Source organism: Hesperophylax consimilis, chromosome 10, assembly GCF_061612785.1.
Source record: "Hesperophylax consimilis isolate HC1 chromosome 10, BYU_Hcon_1.0, whole genome shotgun sequence".
In the NCBI taxonomy this organism is placed as follows: Eukaryota; Metazoa; Arthropoda; class Insecta; order Trichoptera; family Limnephilidae; genus Hesperophylax; species Hesperophylax consimilis.
The window spans coordinates 27,001,153-27,028,787 of record NC_142845.1 but is presented as its reverse complement, the minus strand read 5'-3'; the positions used below and the strand labels follow the sequence as shown (position 1 = coordinate 27,028,787).

Genomic DNA, 27,635 nt, shown 5'->3' with positions numbered 1-27,635 from the left:
CATGTTATTTCCTGTTACACAAAATTGCCCCTTTAATAACGCCTGCTCGCGTCCCCTTTAGAGTTATATCCCAGTTTTCAAGTAGTTTGTGGGCTACGCTAGGTTTGTATAGACTGGTTTGTGATTTAATTCTAATACCTTTTTCCCATGTTCTTCTGCCTACTCTAACCCAAACTAAACACCTAACCTATTTTGTAAAAAAATATTATTATTATATGGCAACACTTTTCTTTTTTTGGTTGGCACTACTGAAATTTCAAAAGTAAATAGTTGCTAATTTGATTTTCTTAAGTCATAATTGATAAATAAAACATGGTTCCTATGTATCGCGTACGAAGTTTCAAAACCCTATAACTCAGTTAATAGTGCCGACCCCCACCTAATTCTTTCAGATTCGGATTCCCCAGCCCTAAATTAGTCTAAATCAAGTTCAATTTCGGTTATACTCCCATAAACCGAATATTACCCTCAGATCGCGAAGTGCAATTTTATTAAACTTTGATCGGCTGTATCTCCCTCAATTTATTCTTCCGCGCCTTAATTCTTTTTTTAATGAGTTTCTACACACTTTTCTCATCTAGAAAATGCATTTTTATTCAATTCCCAGAGTTTGGCGTGATCTGCATTTCACCCAAATGTTCGCTTGTTCAAAATCTCAAATCTCCGAAATTTCTTCTTGACACAACTTTGCATTCGAATAATGGACAAACTTGATTTTTGTAAGAGCGCCCATCTGTTGGATGTTAACGTAACATGCCCTATTGTTTTTCTATCTGCACTGACAGATAGAGCCACAGCAATGCAGCGGGGTACAGCTGGTAATACAATATAAACGTTAGTTCATCATAGAAAAGTAGATAGTTTGTCTATCCGTAGTTTTCTTTTAATAGCTTATCGAGCTATCAGTCGAACATTGGGTTTGCGTCATGGATAAAGCTTGTCTCTGGGAGCCGTCAGATGTCGTTGCCTGTCGCGTCCCGGCTGAGGCACCGCTCCTTGCAAAATAGATTGCGTCATCTGAAAATTAATTCTAATTTACTGAATGCCGAGACATTAATTATAATTATTCCTGACATAATATTAAATGTCCCACAAATTACTTAGGTCCTGAATTATACCTCCATTAAACACACCCCAAGTCAAAGCACAGTCTTATCAGATGATATAATTTATTTTATGTTTTACGCATATTTTTTCTTTGTTTCGGTCATGATTTTTTTTAACTTACTTAGATTGCGATTCAGAACAACCCTTCATTTGTCAGGAAAAAGTAAAAATACAAAAAGTACGCAAATAAATAATCATCAGAGATTGAAATGGAAAATAAATAACAGGAAAAATGGATTCTGGAGTAAAAGCGATTTTTCGTAGTTTGGTCCTGACAAAACGATTGTTTTTTCCAAACCCCTGGACAGGTTACAAAAAAATATTTGTTTCATTTAGGTTGAGTTGTATTTATCGACGATTAGCGAGAAATTAAATATTTAACATCTGAACGGTCCCAGTTTACACAATTTTTTGATCAAGCATAATAGCATGACCTTAGATAATGCTTGACAACTCATAACGGAGAAGTTTCAAATGTGAAAAATAAAAATGGCGCTAATCGTTGATATGACCATCGTGTAATGAGACGGAAATTATAACACCCCAACGTAAATCATATTTCGTTTCCTCCTTTTAATGAATCCACTTAAAATTATTAAATAAACAAATCTAACCTTGTGATAAAAGCTGTACGAAACATTCATTCAAAGCTCTTCTCAAAAATCAAATAACTTTTTGTCTTTATAATCAAATTGGCAACCCAAATATTAAAAATTAAAGTGTTCATAACTTACCACTTCGTACTGTGACGTCTCAGTTGCATAAAGTGGAGAAACTTTAAAAGCATCTCCAAAAGATACATCTGAAGAACTGACTCCAGGCAGCGCTGATCTCTTCGCAGCATGATGTAATCTCGCTTCTCTACAGGTCCCTAATAAGGAATCTGTGGAAACCTTTAACTCCTTTACAGAATTCCTTCCGACTGTGTTCACCATTCCGTATTTATCAATATTCATGTTCTTTTTGCTTTCTGATCCAGTCTTTCTGCCAAGTGATGAAGCCCTGTGTTTGTCCTTTATGGCGCCTTTATTGCTTTTGCTGCCTATGTCCTTGTTGAATTCTTGGAATGCAGCATGAGAGCGTTTCATGTTAGAGTCTCTGATTGCCTCTCTGCATAGGTTCATGTAGTGGTCTGATAATGTTGTGTTTTGTTCTATGTCGTGGAGGGTTGAAGAATGTAGGTATTCCCGTTGGACTTCTAAATTGAGCTCGTCGTCCCTTATGATGGATGAGGAGGGGCTTTGGCACTTTAAATCAAAGAGAAAAATGTTGTCAAATGAAGAAATATATTTCTTATGTCTTTTTTAAATATATGGTTTAATGTAGAAAATCTCACCCCACTCTCTGTGGAGTTTTCTGGACTGCAAAGTGGTTTCTTTTCTGATTTTCTACTGCTGCTCTCGTCCCCGGACATGGCATCAATGTTTCTTCGTCGGTAGTACTGCCTCACTGACGCCCTTATCTTGTGTTGTAGATTGGTTCTTTTTGGGCTAGGAAATAAAAATATATTATTCTTTTTCGATGAATACAAAAAATATAGACAATGATTGAACAACATTTATTTCATGATGCATATTTTCCTTACCCTGCTATTATAGTTAGACGCAGAGGTTAATTGCGTTAAAAAATTATCAAAGAAGTATTTAACAAAAACAGTTATTCATTACATTATCTGGATAAAAATGTTTTCAAAAAAGTTCCTTGTATCTACAGTATGCACCTCGAAAATATTTGTGTTTTTCAATGAAAGTGTTTTCAAATAGATTTAACCAACAGTTATTTTTTTTGAATTACGGTCAAATTACGCACTTAGCTTATATCCCTTTAATATTTACAAAAAATTTCTTATACGTTAAAATAGATTAAAATTGGGAGAGCGGTTAGAAAGCGAGGGAAGCAAACCCAAATCGGCAGAAGAATAATTGATAAAGAAGTGCTCGATACAAGGAAAAACATAATTGTTGGAAAATAATTTATGTCATCCAAAAATTAAAAACCTGCTTTTAGAAGAAAAATTATTCTTTTAATGTTTCAAACATGATCCTTCACACAAATATTGAAAATTTCGCCATAGCCACTTATCATGTATTTGGTCACCTAAGTGTATAGTTGTGTCTGTGAGCCGAAGGTGGTGCGTGGGGAAGTGGACCAGACGCCCTTCTGCCTCCTCGAGCCAAGCGGTGCAGAGCTTTCAAGGCGCCAGCCCTCTCTTCCTTTCCTGACAACCACCCAGAGAGCTCTTGCAGCACCTGCGTAAATACATCAATTTATAGATCAATTTAAAAATAAGAATGATAAACTACTGTTCTTTTTTATGTTATTATAAATGGATTTTATTATATTTTACTATTATAATTTATCTTTTTATTTCTTTTTTATTTGTTTTCATTTTATATATATATTTTGTTACATTTTATTATTTTTTATAAATATACAATAACTTTTACTAAAATAAAAAAAATACAAAATAAATAATAAATACCGATCCACTAGTTCAAAAAATGTTTTGAGATAATTGGCAGGTTAAATTTTAATGAAATCCTCACTACTACTTTAGTGAATTGGCTTAAAATTATGGATTTAAGTAATTATTCTATTCGTGATCATAATGTAATCATTAAATAAACTGTGTTACCAATTGCATCATCTTGATTTGTTGCAGTTTGAGAATAGCAAGTTTAAATATTTTATTCCAAAAAGATATTTCAAGGGACCTACAGCTAACGCTGCACATTGACGTCTTGGCATCTGATAAATGTATATATTCTGGATTACTTCTCATACCTCAATATCGCCGATTCGGACTTGTTGCACTCTGGAACTAGTTTATGGATACAAACCTTTCAATAACGTTGTACAACAATATGTTCGAATAAAACAATAACAACAACAACAATAACAAGAGATATTAATGTGACGTGCAAACAAAAGATTCGAGAAATTTCTATCAATCCATCTCTACATATGTCCGGTATCTTTCCACCACAGTGGATTTTATATAATGGACACATTCGCACAACTCACGGAAGTTGGAAGAAGGTTAAGTTGATTCTTTGGAAAGAAATATGGAAAGTTTTAGAGTTTCTTAATAAACGGTGATTGATATTGACTTTGATTGCGGTCAAGAGCGAATATTCTACAAAGTAAGGTATTTTAAAGTTTTAAAGTAAATTATTTGGTATTACTTACACTTCCATGGGTTTTCCTCCTGTGGGCTTCTCTCTTTATTATTTTAAACCGAATAGAGTAAATTAATATCGACGAGTTAAAAAGCAACGAATGCAGCCTTCGTGTCACAACTCTGAGATAGACGGTCGTACTGAGGTGTATGAGATGTGTGTAGTCTTCGTCGGTTTCGTACCCCGAATCGTTTACATAAAATTAGCAATGAAACGTGAATACATTATATTTTGTAATGAGACTGCCATTATCATCATTGATACCCATCGCTACAAGTACAACATTACTTGTTTCATAGTATAATTGAGTATTAATTAACTGGTTTATAACCGTATCTTTTCTCCAAAGGGGTATACTGCCGTCATAAACAAAAAGGTAGCTTTTGCAAATTCCTAGCTGTCTTTTTGCTTGTGACATCAGTATAAAGAGAAAATGGAATCCTTTGTACTTGATCTTGGCACGGGTAAGAGTCATTTATTAATTCAGAGCGTTTACTCTCAGTAATTCTCTGGTAAATAATCACGAATCAAAACGTTGTTTGAAATGGCTTGTTTGTAACCAGATCTAAATAGTCAAGTACTTCCACATCTTCGTCTTATCTACTCATCTACTTCCCCTCCTCACTCTCTTCAGCCACAACAATTATTGTGAATGACGTAGTCCCACTGCAGCACTGGCTCCGGTTGCTACAGAGCATTTGGGACTCTTGTGGGGAAGCCACATGAAGAGGAGGAGTAAGGGGACAAAAATAATATTTTAACATAAAAACAAAAATTAATTAAATACAATTTAATAGTTCTGCGAACAATAGACCTCGCATCCAAAACAGCACGTATCTCTAATTTAATAAATCAAACCCAAAATTTCCTATGAAATCATTATATTTGTAAGAAGGCACTTAAGAACTTACCTTCTTAATAATAAACCATACAAATATTTCAATTAAGGAATCATACAATTTGTCCAAAGAAACGTTACTATCTCAGTTATAATTTTGGTAAACTTTTAGAATTCCGCTGCATGCCTTTGCTCTTTACAGAACAACACTTGATTTGAAGTTATCTATTTAATGTTTTTATATGTTGTATTTTTTAAGTCAGGGGGTTTAGCAAAAACTCCCAGATCACAAGACCGGAACACTCATTCAAAGCATCCTTCTTACTTGTGTGGGATTTTAGAAAAATTTTCGTTCTATATTTATTCTTATTTTTTAAATCATTTTAAAATGTTTTACTAACTTATGCAATCGTAATTATTCCGGTAGTCCCAATTTTTTTATATATTTTATAAACTGGTCCCCTGATGTAAAATCTGAGTTTCCGACCTTGGCGCATCTGTGCTCGCGCCGCCATTTTGAAAAATCCGGCCGAAATCGTGCCAAAATCTAGTTTTTCCCAAATATCCCATTTCCAAAGCAAATTTTGGCTAAAGTAGCTTAACAAGTATAGTAAAACATAAAATTACCTAGAACTTATTTGCTGTAAATTTTTTTTAATAGGTACCGAGGTAGAAAGTCGTAAAGGTGCGTATTTTTTGCGCGTTATTTTGTTTTGTTTTTTAGTTTTTACAAAAGTTGTAGGTAATTTTATGTTCTATTATACTTGTTAACTATTTTAGCCGAAATTCGCATTCAAAATGAGATATTTGGGAAAAACTCTATTTTGGCGCGATTTCGGCCGGTTTTTTCAAAATGGCGGCGCGAGCACAGATGCGCCAAGTTCGGAAACTCAGATTTTACATCAGGGGAACAGTTTATATAACATATTAAAAAAATTGGGACTGCCGGAATAATTACGGTCGCGACCCCCTTTTTGGCGCTAATTGCACTGGCCTATTAACAAATTAATAAATTTATAAAAAAAAATTTCCATACAAGTTAGCAGGCTGATTTAATACAGCGTCTCGGCCTTGTGATCTAGGAGGTTTTTGTTTAAGTCGCACAAATACTAAATAACTTTTAGAGTTTAGTTTAGGTTATTTTTAAAATCTATGCGTATTTCCTAACCTGAAATCTTTACTTTGGCTGAGAAAAAATGGAACTTTAATGCACGTTTTACCATCTCCCACCACATAATTAGTTATTTCTTGTAGTAATCAAGTTGAAACCAAGTGCTATTTATATATTCTTACCTATTAGTCCATTTTCAGGCAGGTAGGTACTATTATATTGATTATTAAGATTCGTAGTAGGATCGACAATTACGCAAACTCTGGCGGGATAAAAAGGTAGTATCCAAAACGGCCACCATCTTTTACCGCAAAAGGAACATACAAACATCTACAGACAGATGAAATTTCAAATGATCAAGTTAAAACAAGACTTCACTACACTCGAAGTAGATAGATATATTATATTGAGTGGTAAATACTTTCAGAATCGCCCTGGTGAAAGACCGCCATTCGGAATCTAAACATTTCTTGAAATGGCTTTAGCCGTGTTTGGCGACTAAATCTAAATAGCCGGGTACTTCTCCACCTTCCTCTTTCCCATCTTCTTCCACTTTCGGCTACCTTTAGCCTCACAACACACCCCTAATGGCTATTTGGGATATGCCATAGTCTCACTGGCTCCAGACGGTTGGGAGCAGTTGGAACTACTATGCTGTACTCATACAGAATAAAAATAGATTTTACGAAATGTGTACAAATTTACCTACTAAGTCTAAAAATATACTGTTTAGCCGTGAACTTTCAGTGTGTATAAACCGAATCAATAAGGTGAAAGTACCCAAAAGTTCATACAGAGTTAATCTTCATGACGTAGGTTTGTAAAATGTGTGGGCGCAATGTGGGACGAAGGGCGAGTGGGATGGAAAACCACAACAAGATTTTTTTTTTCATAATAAACTTATGTTTATAAGACAAGGTTTCTTATGCATAGCACAAAGGATAACAAATTATTAAATGAAATAATTAGTCGCCTGAAATATCCATCCAAATTGTTTTATTTTTTTATTTTTTATTATATTTATTCAAAATATCTTCCGAGTAAAAATAAATGCCGCCGACAGGAATTGAACCCGCACCTTCTGATGTCCGGTCAGATGCTCTGGACCACTGAGCTACGTCGGCTTATTTCCAACAAGCCAAATAAATTTTCGAAATAAGTTGGCATAAAAATAAATGCCGCCGTTAAAAACTTACGCTGTAGCGTTGCATGTTGATGAGTGCCTGGATGATTCCTTTATATTCCCGATGAGGAGCTAAGGCTTGCCTCTTCTCCAGGACTACGCTCAGAGGAGTGGCATCTCGCAGACAGCAGTGCAAACTTGTTTCGATGTCATCTATAAGACAAAACAAATAAAAGGAAGATTTCTGTATTTGAAATGTGTATTTCGTTAGAATCAATTTTTTTTCCGATTTCGTAACTATGATAGTCTTTTTGAAGACAACGATCCTGATGAAAATATTCTTAAAATAAATACTTTTAGCTTCACAAAAATAATAACCAATGATTTTTCACGGGTCTGCGCTAGTATTATACAAATGAACACATGCCGTATCTAGTATATCTTTTTCCCTCTATTATGATTAACCTGCTCCAACACCGGAGATCTCTCATGCCTCAGTCTCAGTTTCCAATCCCGGCTGGCTAACAGGACCTGAATAGGCTCTTGGATTTACTGTAAGTACTGCACTTGGGCGAGATACTCCTCGTGGTGTTATATTTGCTGTCTGATGTGGCCATGGATATATAACAATTGAAACTTACCATATCCAGTAAATCTCTTCTCGCCATTGTGATTAACTTCCTCCAGCACCGTAGGTCTCTGCACCCCATGCCTCAGTCTAAGAGTATCTCCGGCCGACCAACACGACCCAAACAGGCTTTCAGAGTTCCGCAAGGTACTGTACTTGGACGAGATGCTCCTCATAGTGTGATATTTGCTGTCTGATGTGGCCATGGTGTCTATGGTCCCGGTGTTACTTCTCAATGTATGGGTCTTTGAGATGTCTCCGTTGGATATGGTGTGGTCTACTTTTCCAGTGGAAAGGATTTCTTCGCTTTTGCTGTTTTGGACGACTCCTTCGTAACTAAAAATTAACCTTTTTTTGTATTAAACAATTCAAAATAAAAATTAGACATTTTTTCACACCACCTCCATATTCATTCAAAGCTGGCATTACTCTTCAATTCGTTTGGTAGTTAGAAAACATATTGATGAAAAAAATGAGAATCTACTCGATTCACAAATTACGGTTCCTATTTACATACATTTATTTATCTATTTACATATTTGTTTACATTTTTATTCAAACAATAAGCGATATACATATATTTATATATTTTTATATTATTTCTGCGAAATTATTTCCAACTATATGTTAAGTGAGTATTTAGATAACTCAGTCTTGATTTGGTTGTTGTAATTAAAAAGAATTTTCGATCGTTTTTTTATAGTTGATATGTTGAAGGTAATTAAACTCAATAAATCGGGGCTGTCTATAATTTCACTAAATATTTTTGAAATAAAAGTCATTCGGAAACGAGTCTTCTATTCGAGAGTTTGTACAGGGTTAACAGCTGGTCACTGTTGAAAAATATGGTAGCCCTATAAAAGACGCCTTGGAAGCCAGATTTATTCGGGCTTTTATTGAGCCACGATACTTGAGCCGGTCTGAGTTACTTACCCAAGCATTTCAATGCAGGGTAAATTGGGAAAGGTGCTCGAAGCCAATAGATGAGGCTATAGGTAATGGGAGAGGGGACGGAAATGAGTAAATTACTATGAATGGTGGTCTTTTAGCATGGCAATAAAAAATCGTCAGTTGCGTTATGTTCTTATGTAAGTCACTATATGTATACGTCGTCCGAGTGTAAGTGAGTGATTTAATTAATGCCATAATACTTGTATCTTACCCCATCGCTTCATTATCCAAACTGCAGATGAAGGCTTCTACCACGCACTGTTCCGCCATGTTCAGTTTGGCCACAAGCCTGTTCTTCTTGTTTGCATGGAAGCTGTTCCATTTATCTCTCTCCCGCGCGTCTGCTGGTAAACTCAAATCAAACCTCATGTCTGGTCCATCATGTTTAGGGAAAACTAATCGTAGTACTGAAAACATTACCAAATCAACAATTGTTTTATTTATGTCTTAATAAAGCAAAATATGACTAATATAAAATATAAAACATATTCTCGAGAAAACTAGGCCATTGAAAATACGAGTATGTTGACAGTGGAATCATTATTAAGATCGCAGGTACTTGAAGCGTATAGTTTGACAGACAATCGTTTTCAGATTTATTAATCAAGGCTTCGAACTATCGGATTTCTTACGTACAAAAGAGCCAATTAATTTATTTTAGCACGGTTTTATAAAATAATAATATATTGTGATTATCTTCAAAGCAGGTGGTCTATGTGGCCAAGCGATTTCAACCTTCATAGATGAAAAATGTAATCATAATCTCATCAATTTTACTCTTCAAGCCTCTGTTAAATTGACCATAATATTTCTTGAAGATGCTGTACGAAATTCGGACAAATTGTGTGTATTTCGTTTGTGGACGAATGAGTGAATGTATCCAAATACTAAAAAGTGATGAAATTTGCTTTATTTTATTATTGGAAATAAACGTAAAATTTTTAAACATTAAAATGTTGAAATTGATTGTAATATTTTTTCAAATGACTCGCCTTTTATCATCTAAACACTGGACTAAAATTACTGGTAGCGATAATGACATATGTATATTGTAAACATTACTACCGCTTCCTTTTACGTTGTTTCAAATAAAAATAATTAATAAAAATTTCAGAAAGTTTCATAATGTTTCATCTAATTGTGATCATTTTTGTGTGATAGAGGTGTACATTTTATTATTATGTGGTTAACTTCTATATTTTAATATAAAGCTTGGTGTTTTCTCTCTCTAACAACGTTTAGGTAGCATTTCTAAATATGACGGTAAGGGATGCAATGATTTCTATGAGAGCATATGAGCTGTTCCGAAAAGCGAACAAATTGACTCCACGAGAAATAGCTGTTTGTTCCCAAAACCGAACAAATTACCCTGAGGAGTTGAGTGATTAGGTTTTTCAACTTCTAAATATTTTTTTTAATGCATCTCATTATAATGGCATGAAATATAAAAGTATATTTAAACAAATACAAAAGTAGATGAATAGTTTAAGGACAGATAACCTCCTTACCTGTTCCAGAATTCGTAATAATCTCCAATATTTCCAGCATTTTTTCGGCCCACTTCCAACCCTTGGCAGCAGCATCAACAAGTCCTTGACCTGGACTCACGTGACCATCATGCACCAACTTCGAAAACGAAGTCAAAGCATCAAATTCCTTAGTGCAAATCCTGGAATTGAACTCTTCAAGATGCCAACTGTTTTCATGCGAGGTTACGAATAACAATTCCAAATAAGGCTTTAGTACGGGAGATAGGTATTTTTTGTCATCGTCCACGGCTTTGTACAACCATTTGAGTAATGTCCTCATAAGAATACTGTCGTCAGTCAAATCCTCTTTTTGTGTATCAGAATCTCTTCGAACAGCGTCGATTAAATACGCGGCGGAAGCATCGTAACAATTCTTTAATTTGTGTCGTTTTAAAGTGTCTTTTGAAGAAGTCTTTTTGGTGGCTGTTGAAGTTTTTTTGATATCTTTAGTTTGAACATCGTCGAATATTCCATTGGAGACGTGGGTCTTCAGGAAATAATCTCTCGCTTGGTCTAATATGATTGCCAGAAGGTGAATCAAGTCTTCAATCGGGTCTTGGGGTTGAGTTATGGTGGTAGATAAACCTCCTTGAAACCATTCGTTGGAATCCTGAAATCAAATTTCAGTAAATGTTTGTTTACTTGTTCTACGGAAATAATAAATTAACAACGAAACAGTTATTAAAATAGCTTGTTTGAAAGGAAACCATTATGATGAGAATCTCTGTTTTTAGGGGAAAGAGCGAATAAAACTGGATTATAAAGAGAACCAAGAAAATATAAAACCCAACAATTCAGTATAAGAACGAGCCGTAAAAACGACCCGTCCTCCATGGGGGATATATCAACCGTGTTGGTCAAACTTGTTGTTGTCTCTCAACTGAGCACTGGTGCTAATAGGATTAATGACGCTAGTTCTCTGGCTACCTGTAGAACATCGACAACATTCTCATACGTCTGTGTTCTAAACAAGCTATGTGTTGATTAAGATTTGTAAACGTTATTTTATAAGCAATAATTGTTCAAATTAATTAATTAACGGAAATCGAATAGACACGGGTTCGAGTCCCGTTGGCGTCATGTATTTTTTTATCAGGAGATTTTTCAATGTGGATGAGTGTTTCAGGCGAACAATTATTGCTTATAAAAATAATTGTTATCCTTTGTGCTATGCATAAATAAAATCTTGTCTTAAAAATATTAATTTATCAAAAAAATAATAATTTGTAAACGTGTTAATTATTCGCATATATTAATTGACCAAGCGAAAAACCAATGCTTTATTCATACTACCTTGTATAGTTTCAGCAAAATCAGCTCTTTGTTTACAATTTTTTTTTAAATATTCAGGTGTTAATTCAATCACTATTACATACCTATATATTAAAACAAGAGTGTTCGTGGATTACTTTTTTGTTTTTTTTTTGTTATATTAATGAAATTTTTCAAAACCAGAAGAAGGTCACTGTCTACACCAGATTTCTAAACACCCACTCATCCGCTTTACCTGCCCTATATATATATATATATATATATATATATATATATATATATATATATATATATATATATATATAAATATATATATATAGGTCCCACAACATTTATTGCGTCCGTGCGTAAATCCGTCTTTGGGCGTCCAGCACTTCTAGTTCTTTTTTTTAGATTGTTTTTGTGAATATTGCACTATGTTTTACTCACGATAATCGCTAATATCATATTTTTTTAATATTCATAATAATGCAGGTTTTGATGTTTATTACACTCTCATACATTTCTAGCGTCACGTACATACTCACGTCCGGGTGTATATTTTTTGTATATTGAAGGTTCCTTTTAATATAGGTTTCACGTCCGTTCACTCTAATTTAATTGTTACGTCTGCCGTATATTGCTGACTATTCTAATAAAGGTTTCACGTCCATACTGAATAATATATTCTTGCGTCCGAGTGTATATTATTTGTTTGTTACATGGCGTTTTGAAGGTCGATTTAATTTTTACGTCTTCCGTATATACGGCCCTTAAGACTCTTGGATTTGTTTTGAGAGTTTCAAAAGGTAAATTTAGGCCGTTGTTATGCCCCTTATATTATTAAACCCCTTAGAATTACATGACTTATTCTGATATGGGAGATATATTTCACCTTAAAAATAATCAATATAAATATTGTTTATTTTAATTCTTTTATATATCGAGACAAATAGATATCTATAATTTTTGCAATCTTTTCTTTATTTTGAATATCTACTTATGTGAGACTTCTTATCATTTTTACCAATGTATCTTATTTTATTATACGCTTTTGTTGTAACATTTTTTTTTCATTCTTTTTTTTTTTTTTTTTTTTTTTTTATTTATAATGTATTACAAAAAACATGGTAAGTAACACATTATTCCCAATGAGTTGAGATAAAACTCATTACGGGAAGTACAGACACATAAAATACATTTTACAAGGATATTACACTTTTAAAAAAATACAACATATTGAAAAGGAAAAGAAAAATAAATAAAAAAGGAAAAATACATTGTTAAGAATAGAGATTTTAGAAATACTGAGAGACATCTATACACATGAAACATAGTAAACCAACATATGAAAGCGAGCGAAAATTCACTGGTTTAAAAACATTTTCAGGAAATAATCTTTAAGCGTTTTAACTAATATTTTTTTGTTAGTTACTGATTGCTTTATTTCATTAGGTAATGCATTGTATTGTCTATATGCAATATATTGTAATGAGTTAATACCAAATTTTGTTGTGTGGGTAGACGATGCTAGGTGTATTAGATTTTGGGACCGTGTTTTGTGCTGGTGTATGTCTGAATTAAATGCTGGTTTGATGTTAGTGTGTGAGGATCTATGTATGATTTGTAATATTGTACAAGTGATATTGTATTTAGGTAGAACCGTAAAAGGAAGTATGTTTGTCTTTAAATATATATCTTTGATATGTATATCCCACGGTAGACGGTAGATATTCCTTATTGCTCGATTTTGAATCACTTGTATTTCTGATATTTGTTTTTTAGTAATAGTGCCCCAGATACTAACTAAATAACTCAGATGGGAGTGAATCATCGCATAGTATGTGGCCCTTAGTAGAGATGTAGAGAGAAGACCTTGGAGTCGGTACAGTACGCCGGTTATTGGGGATATTTTAGATTTCACATGCTCAACATGGGAATTCCACGAAAGTTTAGAGTCTATTAATAGCCCTAAATATTTTGTGACTTCTATATTTTGGAGCTTCTCAGTTCCAAGTGTGATATTCATTGGCACATAATACTTATTACCGAAAGTTAGGTAGTGCGTTTTTTTTATATTGAGGCTCAATTTATTAATACGCAGCCAATTAGCTAGAATTGAGACATCTACATTCATTTGAGACTCCAGGTCACTCAGGCTTGTACTGTGATAATAGATTACAGTGTCATCCGCATAAAGTTGGAGGTTTCCAGAGATACCACATTTAGTTATGTCATTGACATATAGCAAGAAAAGCAGAGGCCCAAGAATTGATCCCTGTGGCACTCCACATGTGATTTTACCTAAGCCACTCGAGACACCTTTGACTTCAACAAGACAAAATCTATCATCTAAGTAGCTTCGGAGGAGATTTAGGGGCTTCCCAACAATTCCCAAATATTCCAATTTCTTTAAGAGTATTTCATGATCGACCGTATCAAAGGCTTTTTTGAGATCTATAAATATGGCTGCCACATATTCACCCTGGTCTATATACTGTTGAAGGTTGGAGATAAAATCAAAAGCGGCACATTGAGTACTAGAATTTTTCCGAAAGCCATATTGTTGTGGTGTAAGGATATTATTCGCAGATATGTATTTTAGGAGTCTATCTTTGATTATGGTCTCAAATACTTTTGAAAAAACCGATAGAAGTGATATAGGACGGTAGTTAGAGATACATGTTTTACAGTCTCCTTTGTGTATAGGTATTATCTTCGCTAACTTTAATTCATTTGGAAACTTTCCCGAGGACAGTGACCAATTAAAAAGTTCTGTAAGGTGACCCGCTAATTCTTCTTTACAAGTCTTAAGAACTGATGGTGTTACTCCATCGAGTCCCGGTGCTGCTTTCAGCTTAGTTTTAGAGATGATCCTCAGTACCTCATCTTTGTTTGTCCTAGCCATGTACAAGGATTGGCAAGCCTTCGGTTCCACAAAAACGGTATTACAGTCATCCGGGAATGACGGAATGGTAGCTGCTAGCTTTTTTCCTATTGAGAGAAAAAACTCATTAAATGCGGATGCTATTTGGCTCGGATCCTTAATTACGCAGTCATTTACCACGAGGGATTCTATTTCGTTAGTTGGTTTATGTGTTCGGTTTGAAAGAATAGAGTTTATGATTTTCCAGGTTTTAGTGGGGTTATTTTGGTTTTGTTGAAAGCTGTTCGCATAATATTTGTGTTTTAGATTTCGCCTATAATTAGTAATGGTATTTCTCAATCTCTTTTTAAGTGTTACAAGAGTAAGATTACCAGGGTCTTGTTTCCACTGCTTGTGAATCTGGTTTCGTTCTTTGATTAATGTATTTAATTTGGAATCAAACCACGGAGTATTCAGTTGTACCCGACTTCTTAATCCTGTTTTTGGTGTAGTTGTACCTGATTCTATTGCCTTTTTAATGTGATAATTGAAACTTTTAAAAGGGTCTTCTGAGTTGCTTAAGTTGATCGTGAAATTGTTATCAAGAAGATAGGATTTTACTGACATACTGTTGATGATAGGTCTCGTAATCCGGGATTTGGTTCTATTATTAAAACATTTTTTTTAAGTTGTTCTTATAATCAACAATAAGTATATTATGGTCACTTTCAATTTTGTTTTGTTCTATTTTGTTTTCTCTATTGTTTTAATTTTGAAGAATTTATAATAACTGCGATACTCAACTATTAAACTAGAATGTAAACGTCTATTAGGTGTAATAAATAAATTAACAAATAAATAAACAACACAAAATATTTCTTACTTTTCTAGTGAAGTTTTCACGTTCATAGTGAATTAATTAATTAATTACAGCATCTGTGGTTGAGAAATAAGACTCTCGACTCGCAATCCGAAGCCCGTAATCTGACGGTCAAACCCGGCGTGCGCAAATAAATTTTTATTTGTTTGTGGTATTTCACAATTAATACATTAAACATAATATAAAGTGTGTTTGCAGCACGTTCCAGAGTGAAATATACTCTCAGTATCGCCCTGGTGTGTGACCACCATTCCGAATGGAAACGTTATTTCCAAGCTTTTGCCGTGTTTGGTGACCAGATATAAATAGCCAGGTACTTTTCTACATTTCTCTTCCTCATCTTCTTCCCCTCCCCAATACCTTCACCCTAGTACTCAGATTGGGGATGCCACAGTCTCGCTGTTCCAGACGGGAGCGGTTGAGACTCTTGTGCGGTATATAAAAAATATATGTATATATATTTATGTTTTATTTTTTTGACATCCAGAAACACACCAGACCTGACAACAAACTGTCTATTGATAGTGAGAAGTTTTAATGAATATCTTGTTGCACCTTGTATACAAACGTACCTACTGGGCGCAGGCGTGCGACAATTTTTTTTACAACGATATCCTTAGTAAAAATGTATCATTTCATAACGCGCCAGTTCGCTCCATTGCAGAGGGCGGTCGGACATATTTAGGTCGGGATCTCAATTTACCGTCCACTGTAAACCATCTTACAAAAATGTCCACCCGCGCAAGGCGCTTTTTAGTTCTGAGTGCTAAGTGGCAACGTTGTAAATGAACTGAATGTTGCCAAATCTGGGGTTTTGCTTCACCAAGGACTCAAACAATACATAAAAATGTACAAATTCGCCAACGGCCATGGGGACGCAATACTATCGACGAAATGCGTGGACGCAGCACGGCCGTCGTTATGTATACAAAATAATATCTACTCGTGATTGGTCACGAGGATACAATACCATCGACGCAGAACTTCTGTCGTTACGTATTCAATATAATAATATCTGTTTTTATATTTAACTTAATTAGTTCAACCTCAAATTGCAATATTTTAATTAATGAGTTAAACTTATTAATACCATTAAGTTCAAAATAAAAATATTTTTTTTATTTTTATTTCTTAACATCTTTAGTGTTACAATATTTATAACATAATATTAAATAATATTTAAATCACTTTTCTGATAAGTAAGATGCTTGTGCTTAGGAGAGGACAACAATATATTTTTACATATTTATATTGCAAATATTATTACAAAAACTATTAATAGCCTTACAAGAAAATACAATAAAAGTAATAAAAACAGGTTAGTTATAAATAATACCAAGGAATGATAAGCAGAAACATAATATGTGGAGTTTATTAAGCAGAATTGATTTGAAAGTACCTACACGGCACACACGCTCATGTAATCTAGTAAAATAAAAATGCTTGTCTTAGAAGAATATGTTCAACATATGTATAATAACATTCTCTCTGATTCTATCTTCAATGTAACCAAAATAAATATAAAAACTATATTAAAAATGTATTAAACGTGTACCAAACTGCATAAAATGTTATTATATTATGTAATGACATATATTATGTAGTATTACGTTATAATAATCTTCTGTTTTAATAATCTCCTGTTATAATAATCTCCAGTTAAAATAATATCATGTTATAATAATCTCCCTCTTGAATAACGTTATATTTTTTACAAAATGAAACAATACTATGTTTTAAACCACTTTATATTTATTTTATACAATATTTGGGTTCAATCCAAACCGGTCGACGAAATATAAATAAAAATAAAATGGTTTAAAACAAAGTATTTGTTTCATTTTGTATAATGTCAAGCCACTAAGTGTTTGCTTTCTTCGATAAATTTAATATTTTTTAGTTCTTGTAAGTATAGTTTTTAAATTTTTACATACATAATAGAATAGAATATTGCGGAAATCTGCAATTGGTTTCTCAGTTAGGTAAATTACACGTGTATAAATGAACCACATTGTAAACTGTTGATTTCCCTGAAATAAAATAATTTAAAACAATAAGAAAATTTATTAGGTGGTATTAGAGAATTTTAAATTGTTTTTTTTTGTAACTGTCATAATTTTCCTCAGATATATCCAGGAGTAATTTATTGAATAATTTTATACCGTTAAATAAATAATGATGTTTTGCTGTTGTAGTTCGAACTAGTGGTACGGTTAGTCCTCCAATATAAATAATTATTTAGCTTAAAATTAATTATGGAATATTATTTTTATCAAATAAATCTTTATGTAATTGAAGTTCTTAATGTACGAGTATTTTTGTCATAAATTTTTGTGAGAATGGGAACCGGGAAACCTTGGAAAACATTTATTGTTGGATAGTTATATGGCTTTTTTAAATATGATTTTTATTAATATTTTTTGAATTGTCACAAGTGGACGTAGGTATGATTTATACGCACCCCCCTCCCGCAAACCACGATTTCATATTGTAGTAGTGTAGAATGTGCAAGTGCAAAATAAATACCTTTAAGTATTTTTAATGATACAGTATTTCTAAGTCTAAAAAACATAAAGATGAGTTTTCTCATTCTGTCTACTGTGGAGTTTATTTGACTTTTCCATTTGATGTTATTATCGATAATTATTCCAAGATGTTCACAGCCTAAGCACCCTGATCAAGTTTCTGAAGGAATCGCTTGGGTACCTACTGGATTATAAGGGTATAACGAGCTATGTATTCGATACATGCGATTATATTAATTGGCTAATTATTTAGATTCATTAATTGACAAACAGTTTGCGTTACATATTGGTATTTCGTTAACATTGATATCAGTAAATTTTTCTTTAGCATAGACTACAATTCCACTACTTTTATTTTTGTGATAATTTGTGACATATTGTTTGTAGTTTGGAATACTTGGTATATTTTTATGTATTGCATGCGAGTGTGCCTCGGATAGTATTAAAAAATCTGGTTGTGGACATAATGTTAAATACATAGGTATACCAGAAGTTCGTCCATGTTTCAAATTATACTCCTTATGTTTAAGTGCAAGATTGTTAGTAGATTTATTATATTGTTCTAGATTTTAGTGCATTGGCTGTATGTTTCACATACGTATTCTTCTATATTTTGATTTTTTGTTGATTTCATTTAAGTTAAAGTTTTCATTGCATTTATGAAGGTGTGATAAAATATATAGTTATAATTCTATGAATATATTAATAATAATCCTCACAATTTGTGTTACGATATTCTTGCTAGATTTCAATTCATATTTTGAGGTTTTTATTTTATTCTATAAGATTTATTTTATATTCAGATAATATTCGGGAACTTATAAATTGTTTGTTTAATTGACAACAATATTTAATTTAAAATAAAACAATAACTTTGTAAACACCACTTTTATTTTTTATACTTTGTGCCGACCGGGTTTCGCTCCCAAAAAAAACGCTTTTTCTTTAAAAAAAAACAACAACGGACGCAATACTACCAACGTAATGCGTAAACGCATCACGATCGTCGTTATGCATTAAAAACTACGCAGGATGCTTCTTAGTTCTTAGTGTCAAGCGGCATCGTTGTAAATTAACCCAACGTTGCCAAATCTGATGATTTACTCAACCAAACGCTCAAATAATTTATAAAAATGTACTCGTGAATGGCCATGGGGACGCAGTACTATCGAAGTTATGCGTGGACGCAGCAAAATCGTCGTTATGCATTAAAAACCACGCAAGACGATTCTTAGTTCTGAGTATCAAGCGGCATCGTTGTAAATTAACCAAATGTTGCCAAATCTGATGATTTACTCAACCAAACGCTCAAATAATATTTAACAATGTACTCCGAATGGCCACGAGGACGCAGTACTATCGACGTAATGCGTAGACGCAGCATGACCGTCGTTGTATATTCAAAATAATATCTACTCGTGATCGTTCACTGGGACGCAATACTATCGACGTGATGCATGGAAGCATCATGATTGTCATTATGAGTTAAAAATAGTATATTCTCATGAGCGGCTACGGGGACGCAGTACTATCGACGTAATGCGTGGACGCAGCACGACCGTCGTTATGTATATAAAATAATATCTACTCGTAATCGGTCTTGAGGACGCAATACTAACGATGTAATGCGTAGACGCAGCATGATCTTCGTTATGTATCGAAAATTATATTACTTCGTGGACGCGGCAAGATCGTAGAAATGAATAAAAACATACACTGCTCGATATATACATCGTGTAGCGAACCTGTCGGCAAAATGTCAAACGTTCAATATTCGTTTCCAGATATTCTGAGACATTTTTTGCTTCCACAAAAATTTTTGCCATACGATTCTACATGGGGTAAGCATCGTTCTGGCCAATTTTGAGGTCAAAACATTGCAGCGTCCGTATATCGGACGCTGTAAGTCGGTGGACGCTGCAATGCTATGGAGTTTTTAGGGGTCGGACGCAACAAATGTAGCGGGATATATATATATATATATATATATATTTGTATAAAGCATACTTTGAGCCACATTATATACACTTTTTTTTTAATGCCATTTTGTTTAATCAACCCTTAAAAACTACCCCCTCACAGCTATATACGTCTATGATGTACCGTTTAATATATATATCGATACATACATCTAGAGCATACTTTGAAGACATATTTTTATTCTGTACAGACGATAGTTTGAAGACAGTCCTCAATGTATGCGTTATATATAATTTCCCGTTGTGGTCTCAAACAATGCTTTTCACAGAGAGGTGTTTCGTGTACATAAAGCATACTTTCGACCTATGGTAAGTAGGAAACTTCCATTGGAATAATGTGTAATTATTAATATTTTTGACGCCAGATGGCACAAATAATAATATCAAATATGTAGATATTTACGCGCTGTGAATTTGGTACATTATGATAAAGTAATGTTTCGTCTTCAAGTCAAATCCTTTATGAAACTTTTTCGTTGAGTTTTTCGAAAGGTAAGAGTGAAAAATTTCATCCATCTCGAAAAAAAACATTTTTAATACTTATTGTTAATTTTAGCTTTTTTGTAGGTACCAACAAACTTTTACCCATAGATAATAGAAACAAAGCGGATATGGCATGGAAGCGTGCCAACTGTCATCGAGCTTAAACCATACTGCACGGGTTGTACGTTTGGTGACTATGTAGGAGTGTAGATGCAGGGCATTGTTAGGTTATATGATGTTGGCGACACTACACACAAACTATCAACGATTAATGGCCTATCTTCCCTGTTCCGTTACACATTTTAACTTATGTGTTAGGTAGGTGCCTACATGGCTTTACCCATAGATAATAGAAACAAAGCAGATATGGCATGGAAGCTTGCCAACTATCATCGAGCTTAGACCATACTGCACGGGTTGTACGTTTGGTGACTATGTAGGAGTGTAGATGCAGGGCATTGTAAGGTTATATAATGTTGGCGACACTACACACAAACTGAAAACAATTAATGGCCTATCTTCCCTGTTCCGGTACACATTTTAACTTATGTGTTAGGTAGGTGCCTACATGGCTTTACCCATAGATAATAGAAACAAAGCAGATATGGCATGGAAGCTTGCCAACTATCATCGAGCTTAGACCATACTGCACGGGTTGTACGTTTGGTGACTATGTAGGAGTGTAGATGCAGGGCATTGTAAGGTTATATGATGTTGGCGACACTACACACAAACTGAAAACAATTAATGGCCTATCTTCCCTGTTCCGGTACACATTTTAACTTATGTGTTAGGTAGGTACCTAGATGGTTTTACCCATAGATAATAGAAACAAAGCGGATATGGCATGGAAGTTTGCCAATTGTCATCGAGCTTAGACCATACTGCACGGGTTGTACGTTTGGTGACTATGTAGGAGTGTAGATGCAGGGCATTGTAAGGTTATATGATGTTGGCGACACTACACATAAACTAAAAACAATTAATGGCCTATCTTCCCTGTTCCGGTACACATTTTAACTTATGTGTTAGGTAGGTACCTAGAAGGTTTTACCCATAGATAATAGAAACAAAGTGGATATGGCATGGAAGTTTGCCAACTGCCATCGAGCTTAGACCATACTGCACGGGTTGTACGTTTGGTGACTATGTAGGAGTGTAGATGCAGGGCATTGTTAGGTTAAATGATGTTGGCGACACTACACACAAACTAACAACGATTAATGGCCTATCTTCCTTATTCCGTTACAAATTTAAATTTTTGTGTTAGGTAGGCACCTACATGGTTTTACCCATAGATAATAGAAACAAATCAGATATGGCATTGTATTATTTCACAATTTATCTTTAAAAATAATATAAGGTATATTTGCGATACGTTCCAGATTGGAGGGTACTCTCAGTATTGCCCTGGTGTAATACCATCATCCAGAATTGAAAATTTGATTGAAATGGCTTTAGCCGTGTTTGGTGACCAGGTACTTCCCCACCTTTCTCTTCCACATCTCCTTCCTCTCTCCAATACTTTTAGCTTATCAACGAGCAATTTTGAGCTACCGGCATCTGTTTTTCCTCCCTCCTATAATCCGAGCCTCTTCAAGGCCCGCATTAATAAATCCCTTCCTACAGCCCCTACCTTAATCCGCCTCACAACGCCGCCCAACCGGGTGGTGACATAGTTCCCCTGTCGGTACACTGCACAGGCAGGGACGCTCTTGTGAGGTGTCACATATATGTATATAAAAACATACCCCAATTATTTGGGATGCCATAGTCTCAATGGCTCCAGGCGGTTGGGAGCACTCGGGACTCTTGTGATGTATTCACATAAAAAAATATTAATCGAGGAGTTATTTGTATTGTTTTCAGTTGATATTTGAATGCCGCACAAGAGTCTCAACTCCCAGCCATCTGGAGCCAGTGAGGCTATGGCGTCCACAATTGGGTTATGTTCTGCGGCTGAAGGTAGTGGGGATGGGAAGGATATGGGGAAGAGGAAAGTACCTGGCTATTCAGATCTGGTCAGGCAGCCCTGACCTAGTACGTAACCAATAAATACAATACTAGACCCCATGCTCCATTTAATGTAGTTGCTTCTCGCACTAATTTTCTACGCAATTCCTGTTCTCAGAGATTGCATCGTGTGGGGAGTAAAACTTGGTCTGTGATTGTGTGAGTTCTTTCGTATAACACTATTGGCTGAAGCCTTGAATGAGTGAGTGCATATTTGATGCAAAAGTATAATATATGGAGTTCGCAAAGTAATTTTTTTGCGTAAATCTTTTTCATGATGAAACTTGTGCGTGGTAATCCTTCGCAAACCAAAAAAGGATTTACTAAAGAAGTGGAAACGTTTATGAATTGAAAATATATATTTTTATGATTTCGACAAAAAATGTGTAATTCAACTAAACATTCAGAAAAAAATTAAGCATTTACCTTCAGCAACAAAAACACATTAAATTTTAAATCTGTAACATTTAGATGAATAATTTTTATCACAATTCTCCATTAGGAGATATAAAGTTAATTTCTCACTTCCTTTATTTCTCAAAATGTCCTTGCACACTTATTACGTTTATTAAATATTAAGTCAATACATTTGAAAATAAATATATCTACGGCCCTACTCATAAATATTCCCTAAAACGACGCTTCAACATCGTACTAGCTATTCTGGGGAGGGGACTGATGCTGCCGGATTGTAAATTTTTTACAAGAAGATTTGATGAATTATATTGGTGACGATTTTTTTAGCGTGGCAATACTCATTAGCATTTAACATTTTCGGCGTGTTGTCAACTTCACGTTAGTTTATTTACGTCAATATTTAGACAAAAGTGGCCGTCATGTTATAGTAATCAGATTATACCTCAAATATGATTTAAGATTTTCACGGCCAAAAGTATTTTTGTTATTTGCTTTTGGGGTGTTATGCCGTGTTGCGCTAACTCCTTCTTTAGCCAACGTTTCGGACAGCATTGTAGTGTCCATCATCAGGGTAGATGTGTTATTTATTGCCCTTGATTCTTGGTTCTGCCCTGATGATGGACACTGCAATGCTGTCCGAAACGTTGGCTAAAGAATGAGTTAGCGCAACACGGCATAACACCCCAAAAACAAATAACAAAAAAGATTTTACCTCTATTCCCATAATTACTTTTTAATTTTGATGAATACCTATTTATACCAATTTTATTTTCTAAATACTTAAGTTTTTTTACCGAGTTGCATCTCTTTACCTAACCTTAGTAACACCATTAAATAAAATAAAAACACTTTGTTTACCTTTTATAATAGAACTGCATATACTACATCTCATTTTCATAAATGACACAGAAATATTCCTGGTTTTAAATTAATAAAACAACATTTAGTATTCGATTAAAACTGATTTCTTTTATTGTTCCACAAAATGATACAATTAACGCAGTTTGCCAATAGTAACTGTCTTAATTAAAGCAGGAAACATCGAACGGAAGACATGCTTTCAGTATTTATCGATTCAGCTTACATTACTCCGACACACACTAGCTTAATTAACGATCTTAATTAATCACAGGCAAATAAATAAAAAAATAATAATTGGATAATTTGTAGAGCGCCGTTTTTGTGAAAGATCACCTCAAGGGCGCTAAATGGTTCTAATAATGGGTTCAAGGAAGCAGTTTCCGAAAGAAATCCGAAATAGTAGTACCTAAATATTTTAATATTGTTGAGCGACGAAAATCCGAAATAGTAGTAAGTACCTAAATATTTTAATATTGTTGAGCGACGAACGAACTTTGAAACAGCCTGTAGGTAACATTCGATTCACGCGTGCCAAGTCCATGCGCGTTGACAACCATCGAGAACGATAAATGCGAAGCCTTTATTATATGCACTCACTTCTAATAATAATAACAAATTAAATAAAAACAAATCACTTTGTTTACACCACTTACACCGCTTTCTTAGTAATTTAAAAATCACCTAAAATAATAAAGTATTTTACCTTGAATTCACGGCAACAAGCTCGAAAAAAAAACTGTCCCGACGAAAAGTGAATGCTACGCCCAGACACTTGCCACTTGACACTTGTGGCAACGCAAGCCTAGGTAAGCGTAGGCAAGCCAAACGTTGGCATCTACGCTCTTGGCGGACGTCGAGGCAACTACATCAGCTGTGACAGATGTCATTTTTCCTATTTCTATTTAAAAGCTAAACGAAGAAATTGCCCAAAAAAAAGACAAATTAATTTTATTGATAATTTGAGAAGAAATTTGAAAATAATGTAAAAAGATTGCTGCCAAAACTATGGGAAAAAATAGTTGAAGATAATTATGTTAATTTTGAAATTTGAAATCGTCAGAAACAACTTAAAAATAAGTGCTCTCGCTAGCAGAAAAGTTGCTTGAAATGGCTGTAGCCGTGATTAGTGATCAGATCTAAATAGCTATGTACTTCCCTACCTTCCTCTTCCCCATTTACTTCCCCTCCTCCACTACCTCCAGCATCACAACATACCCCAATTGGGGATGCCATAGTCTCACTGGCTCCAGATGGCTTGGAGCTGTTGAGACTCTTGTGCGGTATTCACACACAAAAAGAGTGGTATAATGCATTCGTCCCGGATATACGAGAGACCCAGTTTCAACCGTTACTTTATTTATTTTTCTGTGACTTGTTCCTTTTCATATAAAAATTAACTAATTTACTTGAATTAATTATATATGTTTTTAAATTAATAAATCCATACATAGGACCCTGCTTGATATAATTTAAAAAAAATGATTATCGTTTGTCCAGCTATACTTTTTTACGATATTTACTATAAACAGCTCGGAGTTGTACTCAAGGCGCAAGTTAGCAACGCTTGCCGCGCCTTGTGGACAGAATACCAACCGGACCCCGGCCTGATCGGCAGCAAGCTATCGCAAGCCTATTCAAGCCAAGCCAAACGCTTGCGGACGCTTGCCGAGCCGAGACAAGTATGTGGGCGCCCCTTAAAACACTTTTTATGGTTTGTAGAAATATCACAATATCATAAATATCGAAATGTTACAATCGATATGATATTATAAGAATGTTCGTATATTTCGGTAACAAAACCGAATTCCGAAACCGAAACTTTTCGTAGGGCAACATAATATATTTTTTAATGTAGAAACGGACTTCAAAATGTCCAAAACCCAATACAATGCTTTATTATATTATAGCTTAAAAGAAAATATATTTATTTGTGATAACTATTTGTGATTTAGATAACTCCATGCCACACCAATTTAATTTGTATGGAAGGTAAAAAACAGTTTCTCAAGAAAACTTAAAAAAAAATAACTGGCTATTCAGATCTTGTTACTAAATATAGCTAAAACTATTTAAAGCAACGTTTCAATTTTGAGCGGTGGTTTTACTCAGAGCGCCTTTCACTATGCGATGCGCCGCAAGTGCACAACAGATTATTTAAATGAATTGATTGTGAAATAAGACAAATTAATTGAATAAAATTTACTCGCAACTCCGGATTGCTAGTTGAGAGCCTTACCCCTCGACCAAACCTTACCACAAACATTATTAATTTTCTCCATCAGGAGTGTTGAAAATTTTGAAGTGGTGCATATAAATCGAACTCACATGGAATAGCACTATTATATATCCCTACGCGATAGTGTGACATAACACCACTAACCAATGATAGCTAAAATGTATCACGCCACAAGAAAGATACAGCGGCAAGGGATACACAAAACAAACAATTTAGTTTCATGCTTGATATCGATAGTTAAATCAAATCTTGATGTTTTAGACTTCGGTAGGCAGGTACCTACCTAGGTCACTACTTACTTGGACTTTACGATAATTTATGAAAAGATATGTACAAAGTAGGTAGGAATGTAATTATGTTGCATTCTGTAAATTGATTCGAATTCGTGAGATCAAAGAAGATAGACCGCATAGGTATTTATATCTGGTCACCAAGCAAGACTAAAGTTATTATAATGAACACGATAAAGAAGTGGACGCTTTATATGGATTAGGCATATTGCACGGATTAATGGAGAATAGAGTGTAAAGAGAATACAATCGAATCCTAGCTGTTCAAACCTAGTTAATTACTGTGTAAACGTCCTAATTAAAACCTCTTCAAAACTAACAACTGAATAAATATTAACTATTTTATTCGATACTTAAATAAGTGAGATAAGGAATTAATATGTATTTATTTGTAAGAAACAAACAGCTTACGGTATACATAATATATAATACAGAGATAAATACCTACAATACGACTGCAATCCATTCACACAAGTGAATTGCAGTCAAGCCAAAAAAGTTTCTTATGCTAATATTGGTTTGGAGATGGAGTTTTATTATATCTTAAAATTAATGTTTGGTTATAGAAAAAGGAGAGGAATATAGGATAAGGATATAAGATGCTCCCGATACATTTCATACTTTCGTATTAATTTATCGTACGCGTTTCTTCTATTCGATATTTCTGAAGATTTTTTTAAAAATGTCTATGCTGTGAATTTTTTTGTTATATTGCGTACATATTCCAGGAATTGGGATTTTTTTTCTAATGTTTGTTCTACATGTGGGCAAATGGAATAAATTGGATTGGCGGGTTGATCTTGATGGAATTGGAATTTTTATTAAATTGGTAAGCTCTGGCGAGTCTCGGCCATTATTTAGAATTTTATAATACAAGATTTGATAAAAAATTAAACACTAGTAATTATTACGGTTTTGATAAGGATAACATTTTCATTTTAAAACTGGTTTATGCCTGTTGATTTCCGTGAAATACAACAAATAGAAATGATGGTTCACAGAATGATAATACCGATAATCTTATATGGCCACTAACTGAAAATAATATTAAAAATGTATTTTAATTATCATTGGTTGTGACAACCCTTTCCTAAAAGAAATATATTTGTTCAATGTAATCCGATAGCTGTCTGGGATATATCCGGTCGAGAATATGTGGAAAGGGTTCAATCAAATTACGGAACAAACTTTTGGGTAGCTGTCTCTTTTCTGCGCGGTGGCAGGAGCACGTCAGTAACACGTGTTAATATGTTCACGTGATCGCGGAGTGAATTCGTAGCTAATCGTTTGAGAACTTTGTTATGAATTAAGTTTTGAACTTATTAACCACCTACCTATGATGTTTTTCAATTAAATTAAAATTAATCT

The 27,635-nt window shown here is 34.2% G+C and overlaps 1 pseudogene; it reads right to left on the bottom strand.

Annotated features, from left to right (window-relative positions):
* Positions 1-924: 924 nt before the first annotated feature.
* LOC149420559 (uncharacterized) overlaps positions 925-27,635 on the bottom strand; it is a 38,908-nt pseudogene continuing 12,197 nt past the window's right edge.